The 14,923-nt window shown below is 41.1% G+C and overlaps 1 protein-coding gene across 2 annotated transcripts in view; it reads left to right on the forward strand.

Annotated features, from left to right (window-relative positions):
- Nucleotides 1-1,722: 1,722 nt before the first annotated feature.
- Nucleotides 1,723-14,923, forward strand: part of SCAP (SREBF chaperone) — a 90,680-nt gene continuing 77,479 nt past the window's right edge. For both annotated transcript variants that reach the window (XM_059076985.2, XM_059076986.2), the window contains exon 1: nucleotides 1,723-1,796. The gene's annotated coding sequence lies outside the window, so the exon portion shown is untranslated. The remainder of the gene's footprint in view (nucleotides 1,797-14,923) is intronic.

Here is a 14,923-nt window from a genome sequence, read left to right on the forward strand (position 1 = left end):
GTGCTCAACCTGAAGTTATTATCCTCCACTGGGTGGGGGCCTTAGTTCCAGTAGAAGAACTCAAAGTTATATAATGTTACATAAATTCCTCAGGAGGAACTAGGATTGTTTTCACTTGTTTCTGCATTCCCTCACTTCCTTGATTAGTAACTTTGAATTTGCCCTTTGGAACTCAGGGAAGGTCAAGGAAGCTGAAGCCTTTTTCCTACAAACAAGAAACGGGGACGCGGAAAGGCTTTGCTACCTGGGAGTGTTACCTGAAAACTGGGCTCGCCTCTTGGTGGGTATCAAGCCAATAGACACAACCAAGCCAAAGATTGGGAGAAGGAATGATTATTACTCGCAGCAAGTAAGGAGAACACCAGGGATCTTTCCCAAAGCAGCGTCTCCCTGAACAGCAAAATTGGGGAAGTTTTAAGCTAAGGGTACATGCATATTCATGAAGGGGCTTTAAGCACAAGAGAATTCAACATAGAATTGGAGCAAAGGTCGACAGAGTCCAAGCTTTAGTTGATTGAAGTCAGGAGGGTCAACATTATCATTCTGTCCTCCACCTGGATGGGGGCCTTGGTTCTTGCAGAACTGAAAGATACACTTTGTGTGTATCCCTTGAGGAGGAACTAGAACTCTGCTGTATCACTGCACTATTGTTTGATTGCCTTTTCTCTGTTCCTGCATCCCTTTCATCCCTTAGATCATTAATTACTAAGACCTGTTCAAGGGCAAGCATTGTGGCCAGGCTTAGATCACAAAATATCATGAAAGCCATTCCTGGTTCTCCTTCTCCGGGGACCCCCTAACTTATCTGCTTATAGGAGGGCCCCACAGGGTCCTGCTCGGTTTCAATGCCCCCTTTTCTCTGCTACTCCTCAGTCTTGAGGGAAACATGTATTGGACAAGAAAGGGAGTAACATTTTGGGTAGAGAGGATAATAATAAACCCGGCAGAGGAACTCGGTTTTAGGGGGACTTGGTTTCAAGCACCTGGTGAAGAGTAAACACTCGATGGACATAGCTGTTGCTATTACAACAAATATGTGTTCCATGTAGAGGATGGTTACATGCCCATGAGCAAATGGAAAAATCCTAACACCTTAATCCTCCACCCAGAGATATCCACCGACCACACATCAGCATTGCCCCAGACCCTTCTTGGATTGTTATTAACAAAACTCATACCCTACAGCTCATTTTGAACATTCTTTCAAGAACATCTTTCCACATTAGTTAAGTATTCATAAAACTTACCCTTTTAAAAGGCCTTAAGGAAATCCAGTTTATGGACATAATTTATTCGACCCATCTGCATTTGTTGTATATCTTGGCTGCTTTTAGTTTTTCGCTGTTATGAAACAAGGAACATGGGCAGCCTGTGCGTGTTCTTGCTAATTCCGCGGAACATGTTAAAAGCTGTGGTGCTCTACTCAAGGCTCTGTCCTAGCTTCGCGGTCCGCCTCGCCGGGTCCCGCCCCACCCCAGACCTCTCCCCAGGGGTCGTGTGACCGGTGTCCACCAGGGGGCGAGCGGGAGCCGCGGTTGGGGGCTCGACCACGCATGCGCACGCCACTGGGAGCACATGCGAAGGACGGCGGGGGCGGGGGCGGGAGGGGAAAGGTAGGAGGTGAGAGGTGAAGGGGCGGAGAGCTGCGCGGGCGCTTGGTGGCCGGGAGAGAGAGGGCGGGCGCCACGCCCGGACCGCGCGGGCCGGGAGCGCGCACGCCGCGCCCCGCCCCCGTCCCCGCCGCCGCCACCGCCGCCGCCGCCGCCGCCGCCGCCCGAGAGCTGTTGCCGCCACAGGTACCGCTGCGCGCGTCCCCACAGCGTCCGCCCGCGGGCCCGGCTCGGGCCTCCAGCTGCGCGACCCGGGGAGTTCCGGGATGGGGGCCGCCGGGGGCACTGGCGCGCCGGCGTGGGCGCTGTCCAGCAGCCGTGCGGGCCGGGCTGAGAGACTGTAGCCAGAGAGGGGGCCAGGTTGCCGCGTCCCCAATCCCACCCTGGCCGCGCCCCTGTCCGGGCCAACCGCGCGCCCGCAGCCCTCCGCCTGGCCCCGGGGACCACTGGCCTGAGAGGGGGTCGCGCTGTTTCCCCCACTGGCCCCGCCGTCCCCTGGGAAGATGCCGGTTCTAGAACCTGCTTTTGGGCTGTCTGGTTTTTCCGGAGTGCGGAGGAGAGAGCACGCTGTCCGCACCTGCCTCCTTTGCAAGATCTGAGTGAGAGGCCACACGTAGCTTCTTTGCTGGGTTTTGCTTGGTTTCTAGTTTTCTCTTTCGCTCAGACCTAAACATTGCTCCCTGATGTTGCCTCTGTTTATTCTAGGTGGTTTATTACCTCCGTTCATCATGCAGGATCCTAACGTCAGGATAGCATTAGCTGCAGGGAGCCAGGGATCCAGACTGTTTGAGCCGTAGGTAGTTGTACAGGTGGAAATTCTCGTGGCCTAGGGGAGCAGTGAGTCCCCTCCTGGCAGGAGTTTGCCCTGTTTCGTGTCACTAACTGCCCCACCTTCTGTGGTGACAGAGCTGGGTGACTAAACTCCTTTTGAGGATTTTGTAATAATTTTTGTGAAGAGGACTTAAAGGTTTCTTTAATGATACATAGCTTTGAGTGTGTTTCTGAACAAACGTTTGTGAAGTTTGGTTATGCAGTGTCCTTATTGCGGTGCTGCCATTTCAGGGTATTGTGCTAAACACTGAAGCCTTTATAAGGGTGACTGAGAGTATTTTAGGTGTTCCTCTAATTGACGACCTATATCTTTTTAATGTATGTTGATAGAATTTAGGTTTTAGGTGTTTTACATATTTGCAGCATTCCCCGGGGTACACGATGTAAAAAACACAAAGTATATTTAAATATATCTCCACACTCATTCTTTTGGTGATTTATTGAAATTGAAAGAATTAATTCTCATTTATTATGAACGCGTCTGGTGTTTGAGAGCTCTCTTTTCTTTTGCTATTGTGGCAATAACTACCTCTCCAGAGGTCTCCATGTGCTTTATAATCACTGGTTTAGGTCCCCCGCGCCTATCATCTAGATTAGTTTACTGTCGCGAGGTGGGTATAAAAAGTCTACTACTGGGCTTCTCTGGTGGCGCAGTGGTTGAGAGTCTGCCTGCCGATGCACGGGACACGGGTTCGTGCCCCAGTCCGGGAAGATCCCACATGTTGCGGAGCGGCTGGGCCCGTGAGCCATGGCCGCTGAGCCTGCGCGCCCGGAGCCTGTGCTCCGCAACGGGAGAGGCCGCAACAGTGAGAGGCCCGCGTACCGCAAAAAAAAAAAAAAAAAAAAGTCTACTATTCCTAGTTTATGCATAGAAAAATGGAGACATAAAGATGGTGAATTGCTTGAGGTCATATATGAACAAGTAAACTGTCCAGTTGGGAAATGAACCATACCTGTGGGGTTCAGTACACATGCATTTATTAACATTTGGTGGTAGACTTTAGGGGATGCTTATTGTCTTAGTGTATACATGAATGTGTCCCAAGGACCCTGGAATGAAATTTAGGTTTTTATGTGTTATTTGTTTACCCTCACCATCAGTGGCCATTTGGTGGCCACCAGTGTTAGTTTTACTGGCTCCGATAGGTACTTCATGTACAGTTTGTGTCATCGCTCCCATTAAGCAGATGAGAAGACTCCCCCTCATAGAGAAACTGGGTTGCCAGTGTCACCCAGCTTGGCATTGGGGATCAGGCCTTCAAACCAGGTCTACTGAACTGCACCACCTAGCTACTTCCACTGTAACTTGCTCCCTTCCTGAGTTGGCCACTGAAGCAAAGTCCAGGTGACTTCTTTTGGCGCCTGAAGTAATAATTCTGGGTAAAATATTTATCCAGCACTTGGGCTGTCTAGATTCTGTGCTAGGTGCTCTCATAACAGCGTATCTCACTTAATCTTCATAATAATCAGGGGCGATGACACTGTTATCACCTCCTTAACCGATTAGTTTTAGAGATGTTATCTGACTGGCTCTGGGTCACCTAGTGACTTAGAAGCTGAGGCCAGGTGGAAACCCAGGTTTGTCTGAAAACAGAGTCCATGCTTTTATGCTGTTCTTGGACCTGCTGGCTTCACAGTCTTCTCCACTGCCTACCAAGTGAAAGGTAGCAGAGAAGGGTGTTGGGGTGAAGGAAGGAACCCAGTGTCACAGACTTGAGTCAGAGATGTTGGAACTCTGCAGGAAGGAGACATTCATTTGGTCACTGTGTTTGACAGCTTCCCCTTGAGTGGTCAGGGGCACTGCCTGAGAATGTTTGCAGGGTTGCTGGGCCATGCAGCTTTGCAGTAGAGTCCAAAGAGGGGTGTGTGTATGTGTAAGCACCAAGGGTGCACGTGGGTCTCAGGAAAAAAAATTAAAACGAATCTTTGTGTTTATTTCAGCCTTATTTAATTTTTATTTAGTATTTTATAATGTACACTCTGTATTATCACAGTAGTACATATATATAATTTATGTTTAAGTATATGTATATTGGGGATATGTACTTGAATTTTTGTTGTTGGGGATTCATAATCAAAAAATATTAAGAAACCACTGATTTATTTGATATTTAGCATTTTCTGAATTCATAAAATATGTGAAGTGTTATTTGTCCCATTTGTTCCTAAGCTGGAAGTCTAGTGAAGTTCAGTGTAATTCCACATAATCAGAGAAAGTGTATTTCATATTAATAACCAATTATAAATTATTTTAGAAATTGCAGTCTGAGTGTGAAAGAGGATCTGGTATTTCAATAGTCTTTTTTTTTTTTTTTTCAATAGTCTTTACGTCTCAAATATAGTAGCGCTCTTACTTTTGACACTATAGTGACTGATAAAGCCCTTCAGAAGTTAAAATTTGGGGGAATACCCTGGCGTTCCAGTGGTTACGACTCTGCACTTTCACTGCTGAGGGCCTTGGTTCAATCCCTGGTCAGGAAACTAAGGTCCCACAAGTCACGCAGTGCGGCCAAAAAAAAAAAAGTTGTTACAGTTTTGTTGTTGAACCTTTTCTATTTTAAACATGTTAATTCAGTCTGAAGCCAGAGAGACTATTCAGTTTTCACAAATATGGCAGTTGTAATAGTCGTATTTGCACTATTTCCCAACTTTAGAGTATTTTCAAATCATCTAAGTATTGAAATTTCAAATACGTTGATTCCTTATCATTTTTTACAAACTAGATTCTTCAGTTCATTCCACTGCAGTGGTTAGTACATTATTTCAAAATGAGCGGTTCCAGAATTATACCTAATTAAAAAATATCTTTGTCATCTTCTAGCTTATCATTTCACAATTGAATAGATTAGTGTTTGTTTAGGAGTTTAGGTTAAAATAACAGAATGGGTTTTGAGCAAGAAGTATATTTTCCTAATTATATAAGCTGTTTTACCGGTCAGATTGGCCATCATCAAAAACTCTAGAAACAATAAATGCTGGAGAGGGTGTGGAGAAAAGGGAACCCTCTTGCACTGCTGGTGGGAATGTAAATTGATACAGCCACTATGGAGAACAGTATGGAAGTTCCTTAAAAAACTACAAATAGAACTACCATACGACCCAGCAATCCCACTACTGGGCATATACCCTGAGAAAACCATAATTCAAAAAGAGTCATGTACCAAAATGTTCATTGCAGCTCTATTTACGATAGCCAGGACATGGAAGCAACCTAAGTGTCCATCAACAGATGAATGGATAAAGAAGATGTGGCACATATATACAATGGAATATTACTCAGCCATAAAAAGAAATGAAACTGAGTTATTTGTAATGAGGTGGATAGACCTGGAGTCTGTCATACAGAGTGAAGTAAGTCAGAAGGAGAAAAACAAATACCGTATGCTAACACATATATATGGACTCTAAGGGAAAAAAAATGTCATGAAGAGATTAGTGGTAGGACGGGAATAAAACAGACTTACTAGAGCATGGACTTGAGGATATGGGGAGGGGGAAGGGTAAGCTGTGATGAAGTGAGAGAGTGGCAGGGACATATATACACTATCAAATGTAAATTAGATCGCCAGTGGGAAGCTGCCGCATAGCACAGGGAGATCACCTCTGTGCTTTGTGACCACCTAGAGGGGTGGGATAGGGAGGGTGGGAGAAAGGGTGATGCAAGAGGGAAGAGATATGGGAACATATGTGTATGTATAACTGATTCACTTTGTTGTAAAGGAAAAACTAACACACTATTGTAAAACAGTTATACTCCAATAAAGATGTTTAAAAAAATAAAATAAAATAAAAAATAAATATAAGCTGTTTTTATCCAGATGAGTTATCATTACTTTGTAACTAGGTTCTCAAACATTAGTGTGAATTAAAATTACCTGGAGGGATTGTTTTAACCCCACCTCCAGAGTCCATAGGTGAGAGGTAGGCACTGGAATTTGAATTACAAACAAGTTACCAGGTGCTGCTACTGTTGGCCTGGGGAACTACACTTTGAGAGCCATGGCTCTAAAACCAGAGTACGATGTCAGTGCTTTCATGTTTCACTCTGAATCTCATCAGCTTCAGTCTTTTTTTTTTTTTTTTTTTTAAATTATTTATTTATTTGGCTGCTTTGGGTCTTAGTTGCAGCACGCGAGATCTTCATTGTGGCATACGGGATCTTTTTAGTTGCGGCATGTGGAATCTTTTTTTTTTAGTTGTGGCATGCGGGATCTTTTGTTGCAGCATGTGGGATCTAGTTCCCTGATCAGGGATTAAACTCAGGCCCCCTGCATTGGGAGTGTGGAATCTTAGCCACTGGACCACCAGGGAAGTCCCCAGCATCAGTTAGTCTTATGGTGTAGTTTTGCCAAGTATGGTTGGTCCCCGAATTAATGATGATTCAGCTTAGAGTTTTTCCACGATATGACGGTGCCAAAGCAATCATGCATTCGGTAGAAACCATACTTCAGATTTTGAATTTTGATCTTTTCTGGGGTAATGATATGCGTGCGGTACATGCTTTTTCTTGTGATGCTGGACAGCAGCATCGAGCCACAGCTCCCAGTCAGACATGCAATCATGAGGGTAAACAACTGATACACTTACAGCCATTCTTTACTCAGACAGTCATTCTGTTTTTCATTTTCAGTATGGTATTCAATAAGTTACATGAGATATTCAACACTTTATTATAAAATGGGCTTTGTGTTAGATGCTTTTGCCCAATTGTAGACTAACATAAGTAATCTGAGCACATCTAAGGTAGGCTAGGCTAAGCTATGATGTTCAGCAGGCTAGGTGTATTAAATACATTTTCGACTTACAATATTTTCAACTTAGGATGGGTTTATTAGTATGTAACTTCATTGTAAATTGAGGAAGATCTGTACATAACTGGCTCTTGTTTTTAGTCAATTTCCTTTTTATTTTTAGATGATGTCATAATTAAGATTGTATTCTCAGTTATAGTGCTATTTGTTTTCCCTGAAGTTTCTAAGGTTTTTGAGGAATTAGAGTTTTTTTTTAAATTTGAGTCACCCAGGTTGAATAAAAATTAATAGGCGCGCACATACACACACATGCACACTCACACATTTCAATTGTCTGTAATACCAGTGGTAACCACTAGCAGACTTCTTCTCAGGCTTCTTTCTTGCTCATTCTCTTGTTCTCTCTTTGTATAATGAGATCATACTGTTTTGTATCCATTTTCTGTTGTGTGAACATTTTTTCATGTATAAAACTATTCTAGAACATTTTTGGATTTTTAAAAACATGAGCTCTCATTTATTTATTTATTTATTTATTTATTTATTTATTTTTTGCGGTACGCGGGCCTCTCACTGTTGTGGCCTCTCCCGTTGCGGAGCACAGACTCCGGATGCACAGGCTCAGTGGCCATGGCTCACGGGCCCAGCCGCTCCACGGCATGTGGGATCTTCCTGGACCAGGGCACAAACCCGTGTCCCCTGCATCAGCAGGCAGACTCTCAACCACTGCACCACCAGGGAAGCCCTCATTTATTTATTTTTTTAAAAAATATTTATTTATTTATTTGGCTGCGCCTGGTCTTAGTTGCGGCATGTGGGGTCTTTAGTTGTGGCACACGGGATCTGGTTCCCTGACCAAGGATTGAACCTGGGCCCCCTGCATTGAGAGCGCGGAATCTTAATGGCTGGACCACCAGGGAAGTCCTCTCTCATTTATTTTTATGTTTTCCAATGACTTTGTCTTTGAGCAGCCTTGCTCACAGTTTGGCGTGGGCTTCATTTGCACCTTTCAGAAGACTGCATTGTCACTCAGGAAGTCTTCAATCATCGTTTCTCTCCTCTTCAACAATCTTCAGTAGCTCCCCACTCTCATGATCTGCCCCAAGCTGGCCTACCCACTCCTTCCCTCTACCAGCCTGTATTTATGCCACCTCATCTCCATGGGGTGATTAGTTATCTTCTTTCAGGTATGAGCCGTGGTTCGGTTTGACATTCATTCTTCTTGGTTGTCACCCCAGTGACAGTGACTGTTAGAAACATCAAGACCTGCCTTCCTTCAGCAGGCAACAGAGAACATTGCATCTCATATTCTTGTCAGGGAGGATAATCTTGAATTCTTCACCTCCCAAAAGCTATCCTGAGCTCAACTTTGGTAAAGGACATCCATGGGATTGTGCTGGAACATGCTTCAATGTACCTGTTTTAGGCAATGTTTTGTCTTTGGATGAAAGTGGATCATTAGGAAGCAGCATATTTCTGGCCTCCTTCCAGTTGTTTTGTTTTTGTTTTAACTAAACTCACTTTGCATGGCCCCATCAGCTTGCGTTGAGATCTATATTAGAAGTCCCCAAGAAAATCTGGAGGCCAATTAGAAATTTCCTTCAGGTCCAGTGCCTGGAATGCTCATGCCTCTTCTGAACCATTGGGCCATTGGTTTGATTAAACCATACTGTGAACTGTGTCAAAATGGTTCCCTCTTTGCCTTGGCCTCTAGGGAGCTCAGAGTCTCTTTTATATTCAGTCCTCTGGCTTGTGCTTTCTGTATTAACCTTACTTCTGGCATATAACTTTTTTTTTTTTTTTTTTTACAGCTAGATGTTTTGCTCTTTCTCTCAAATTTTACCATAAAATATATAACACATTTCATCTCTATTCTAAACATTACATTCTTGTAGCCAAATTTATGTTCTCATCTATTTCCTTTCATTTTTTTCGTACACTTGAATCCCTCTGAGCCCTGCTTTCCCTTGCCCCCTCCTATGTACTAATTCTTTTTTGTTATTGTTCATTTTTAAAATTGTGGTAAATACACAACTTAGCATATTAACCATTTTTAAGTGTACAGTTCAGTGGTATTAAAAGTACATTCATAATTTTTTTTGCAACATCAACACCGTTCTCTCCATATCTCTTTTCGTCTTGCAAAACTGAAACTCTGTACCCATTAAACAATAACTCCTCATTTCTCCTCTCCTAAGTCCCTGGCAGTCACCATCCTACTTTCTATGATTTTGACTACTCTAAGTATAAGTGGACTTATACAGTATTAATCTTTTTATGGCTGGCTTATTTCACTTAGCATAATATCCTCATGGTTCAAGCATGTTGTAGCATGTATCAGAATTTCTTTACTTTTTAAGGTTGAATAATATTCCATGTATATACCACATTTTGTTTATCCATTCATCCGTTGACAGACATTTGAATTGTTTCCACCTGTTGTGAATGATGCTGCTATAAACATGGGTATACACATATTTGTTCAAGTCCTTGTTTTCAGTTCTCTTGTGCCAGTATGGAAGTGGAATTGCTGGATGGTAATTCTATGATTAATTTTTTGGGAACCACCATACTGTTTTCCACGGAGGCTGTGCCGTTTTATATTCTTACCAGCAGCGTACAAGGGTTCCAGTTTCTCCACATCCTTGCTAACACTTGTTGTTTTCTGTCTTTTTTTAAGCTTTATTATTATTATTTTAAATTTATTTTATTTATTTTGTTTTTGGCTCCATTGGGTGTTCATTCCTGTATGTGGGATTTCTCTAGTTGTGGTGAACAGGAGCTATTCTTCGTTGTGGTGCGTGTGCTTCTCATTGTGGTGGCTTCTCGTTGCACAGCACGGGCTCTAGGGCACATGGGCTTTGGTAGTTGTGGCATGTGGGCTCTAGAACGCAGGCTCAGTAAGTAGCTGCGGTGCACGGGCTTAGTTATTCCGCGGCATGTGGGATCTTCCTGGACCAGGGATCAAACCCGTGTCCCCTGCATTGGCAGGCATATTCTTAATCACTGTGCCACCAGGGAAGTCCCATTTTCTGGGATTTTTGATAGTAGTCATTGTAATGGGTATGAGGTGGTATCTCTCCTTGTAGTTTTTTGGTTTTTTGCTAAGAAGTTTTTTAAAGATCACTTAAAATCAACACAGAAAGTGGTTGCTTAGTACAGATCTCAACTATTCACTGAGAATAAATTTTAAGAATAACTTTCTTCTTTTTTTGGTTTTTTTATATATAAACATTTTATTTTAATAATACTGTTTATCACTTCAGTTTACATCATTCCATTATGAAAATGTTTAACTGAAGAGAGGATATTTCTTCAAAACTCTAGATAAGCAGAGCTTTATCAGTTAAATTTACAGCAATACAGCATTTAGAAATACATAATTCTTCATTTTACAATAATAATTCCTCTTTAAAAATTTGTCATGGTTTGTCACAGATTTAAAGTACCAGGCACCTAATGCTATGAAAGGATAATACAGTCTACGTAATGTAAGTGAACCAGATCTTTTCTCAAATATAGAGTTTCTAAAATCCTGCCAAATTTGTGTGAACATATTTGTTGAATAAATTAAACATTTTTTGTGTTGTTAATTTGTAATATTGTACAAAACTCAAAAATAACACCTGTACCTATTATAGGAAGCTTATTTTAGCATTTTACCTGTAAGAAACGCTGATCTGTGTACTTAAAATGATTTCTTGAAAACATTTTCATAATATAGTCCAGCATTTAACAAATAATATGTGAAAATAAAGTCTCCAGAACATTAAAATATTATCCCTTGATTAGTATTCAAATTAAGAATAACTTTCTTAATGTTATTATACAAATGAGTAGTTACGACACATTGATTCAGAAAGATATCTTCAATAACTAAGGCAGGAGTGAAAGTGTACTCTAGAAAAATATGAGCCTAGAAAAGAGCAGCATTTCTAAATCTCATTTTACATGTGTATTTTTAAATTTATAGGGACTTCCCTGGTGGTCCAGTGGTTAAGAATCCACCTTCCAGTGATGTGGGTTTGATCCCTGGTCAGGGAACTAAGATCCCACATGCCGCAGGGCAACTAAGCCCACACGCTGCAACTAAGATCTGAGGCAGCCAAAAATAAATAAATATTTTTTTAAAAAATAATAAAATTTATAGCATAAGGAATTTAACAATTAAATATAATTACAGAGTTGACCATTTTATTAATATTCTTGAAGTTCATATGCTCAATTTGGCCTTAAAACCTTTTAAAATTCTTTTCATAATTTAAATGGCAAATACTGCCTTATATTTGTGCTTGTACACTTTATAAAATGGATGAAAGAAACTACAGAAGAGATTTCTAATAAATTTATTTAAGGTAGCAGCAGTGTGTATTTAAGGATCTGCTTTAATTCACCTAAAGAAAGAAGTTATGAGTTTATATTCTGAACCACACAACCTAGTATTGATTGTACATTGTTTCAAATTACTGGCCCCCTGCTCACTTTAGATTGCTAAATCCTGCCTTCTTGAATGTTTATAAATGGGAAGTAGTCCGGTTAGATATAGTTCAGTGGTTTTTTTATACCAGCAGCTCTAGCACTAACACTGTCCTAGGTGCAGAGCAAGCTCTATTTTATTAATATTTCTGAGGTATTTTCAGTGGTTGCTACTGAGTCATTGTAATTTTGATTTGCATTTCCCTAGTGATTAGTGATGTTGAGCATCTTTTCATGTCTTTATTAGCCATCTGTATATCTTTGGGGAAATGTCTATTCAAGTCCTCTGCCCATTTTTTAATCAGATTGTTTTTTTGTTGTTGAGTTTTAGGACTTTTCTGTATATTCTATATATTAATCCCTTATCAGATGTATGATTTGTAAGTATTTTCTCCCATTCTGTGGGTTGCCTTTTTACTCTTTTGATAGGTTTTTGGTGTTTTTTTTTGCCATGCTGCATGGCTTATGGGATCTTAGTTCCCCAACCAGGGATGGAACCCGGGCCCTCAGAACTGAGAGTGCGGAGCCCTAACCACTGGACCACAAAGGAATTCCCTGTTGATAGTATCTTTTAAAAAATTTTTATTTGTGTTTACTTTTAAAAATTATGTATTTATTTATTTTGGCTGTGCTGGGTCTTAGCTGCAACATGTGGGATGTTCATTGTCACATGTGGACTTCTTAGTTGCAGCATGCGGACTCCTAGTGGCGGCATGCATTCGGTATCTAGTTCCCTGACCAGGGATCAAACCTGGCCACCCTGCATTGGGAGCGTAGTCTTACCCACTGGACCACCAGGGAAGTCCTCAATAGTATCTTTTGATACACACAGTCTAAAAATTTTTATGAAGTTCAGTCCGTTTATTTTTTCTTTTGTTGCCATTGCTTTTGGTCGTATACCAAGGAATTTCCAAATCCAATGTCATAAAGCTTTTGCCTTATGTTCTCTTCTAAGAGTTTTTATACTTTTAAGTCTTAAGTTTAGATCTTTGATCCTTGTGTATTCATTGTTGCTAAATTTTGTAAAGGGATAAATTCGGAAAAGGCCTTGCACATTACAAAGGACTTCTCTATTTATTAATGTTTATTATCATAAAATTGAAATAAACACAAAAGCAGAGAGCAGTATTCCATTGTGTATGTATCACTTACTTATGTCTGTCATTTACTCATTAACTTGAGGGCACTCGTTTCATCTATATCATCCACTCTTCTCATTATTGTATTTTTAAATTATTTGGTGATTTTTTTATTGAGGCAAAATATACATAACAAAATTCAACGTCTTAACCCGTGCATTGGAAGCACAGAGTCTTAACTGCTGGACTGCCAGGGTAGTCTCCATTTTAACCATTTTTAAGTGTAGCATTCAGTGTCATCAAATATATTCACAGTGTTGTGCAGCCATCACCACTTTCCATTTCCAGAACGTTTTCATCATTCCAGACAGAAACTCTGTACCCATTAAACAACTCTCCATTCTCCCCTCCCTGCCAGGCCTTGGCAATCACCATTCTACTTTCTGCCTCTATGAATTTGCCCATTCTAGGTCCTACATATAAGTGGAATCATACTATATTTGTTCTTTTGTGTCTGGCTTATTTCACTTTACATGTTTCCAGTATTCATCCAGGTTGTAGAATTTCATTCCTTTTTCAGGCCAAATAATATTCTGTTGTACGTACATCCACATTTTGTTTATCTCTCCATCTGTCAATGAATATTTGAGCAATTTCTGCCTTTTGCCTGTTGTGAATAATGCTGTTTATAAATATCTGTAAAGATATCTGTACAGATATCTGTTTGAGTCCCTAATTTCAGTTCTTTGGATATATACCCAGGAGAGGAATTGCTGGATCATATGGTAATTTTATGTTTAACTTTTTGAAGAACTGCCAAACTGTCTTCCACAGGGGCTGTACCGTTTTTCATTCCTACCAGCAGTGCACAAAAGTTCCAATTTCTTCACATCCTTACCAACACTTTTTATTTTATATTTTGCCCGCACCACGCAGCATGTGAGATCAAACCCGCACCCCCTGCATTGGAAGTGCGGAGTCTTAGCCACTGGACTGCCAGGGAAGTCCATTTTTTTCTTTTCCAACACTTGTTATTTTTTTGTTTTTGTTTTTTTTAATAAGAGCCATCCTAGTGGGTGTGAAATGGTATCTCATTATGGTTTTGATTTGTATTTTCATAATGATTAGTGATGTCGAGCATCTTTTTATGTACTTTTTGGCCATTTGTGTATCTTCTTTAAAGAAATGCCTATTCAAGTCCTTTGCCCATTTCTTTTTTAAACATCTTTATTGGAGTATAATTGCTTTACATTGTTGTGTTAGTTTCTGCTTTATAACAAAGTGAATCAGCTATACGTATACATATATCCCCATATCCCTTCCCTCTTGCGTCTCCCTCCCATCCTCCCTATCCCACCCCTCTAGGTGGTCACAAAGCACTGAGCTGACCTCCCTGTGCTATGCAGCTGCTTCCCACTAGATATCTGTTTTACATTTGGTAGTGTATATATGTCCATGCCACTCTCTCACTTCTTCCCAGCTTAGCCTTCCCTCGCCCTGTGTCCTCAAGTCCCCTTTGCCCATTTTTGAATCCGGTTTGTTTGCTTGTTTGTTTGCCGAGTTGTAGGAGTTCTTCTTATATTCTGGATATTAATTCCTTCTTAGATATATGATTTGCAAATATTTTCTCCCATTATGTGGGTTTTCTTCACTCTATTGATAGTTTCCTTTGATGTACAAAAATGATTAGTTTTTATGAACTCTAATTTGTCTGTTTTTTCTTTTGCCTGTGCTTTTAGTGTCATATCTAAGAAATCCTTTCAAAATCGAGTATCATGAAGCTTTTAACCCTGTATTTTCTCTTTTAAAACATTTTTAAAAAATAAATTTATTCATTTTTGGCTGCTTTGGTTCTTCGTTGCTGTGCGTGGCTTTCTCTAGTTGCGACAAGCAGGGGCTACTCTTCCTTGCAGTGCGCGTGCTTCTCATTGCGGTGGCTTCTCTTGTTGCCGAGCACAGGCTCTAGGCATGTGGGGTTCAGTAGTTGTTGCATGCAGGCTCAGTAGTTGTGGCTCGTGGGCTCTAGAGCGCAGGCTCAGTAGTTAATGGCGCATGGGCTTATTTGCTTCATGGCATGTGGTATCCTCCCGGACCAGGGCTCGAACACGTGTCCCCTGCATTGGCAGGTGGATTCTTAAACACTGCGCCACCAGGGAAGCCCTATGTTTTCTTTTAA

This window comes from Kogia breviceps, chromosome 10 (genome assembly GCF_026419965.1).
Source record: "Kogia breviceps isolate mKogBre1 chromosome 10, mKogBre1 haplotype 1, whole genome shotgun sequence".
In the NCBI taxonomy this organism is placed as follows: Eukaryota; Metazoa; Chordata; class Mammalia; order Artiodactyla; family Physeteridae; genus Kogia; species Kogia breviceps.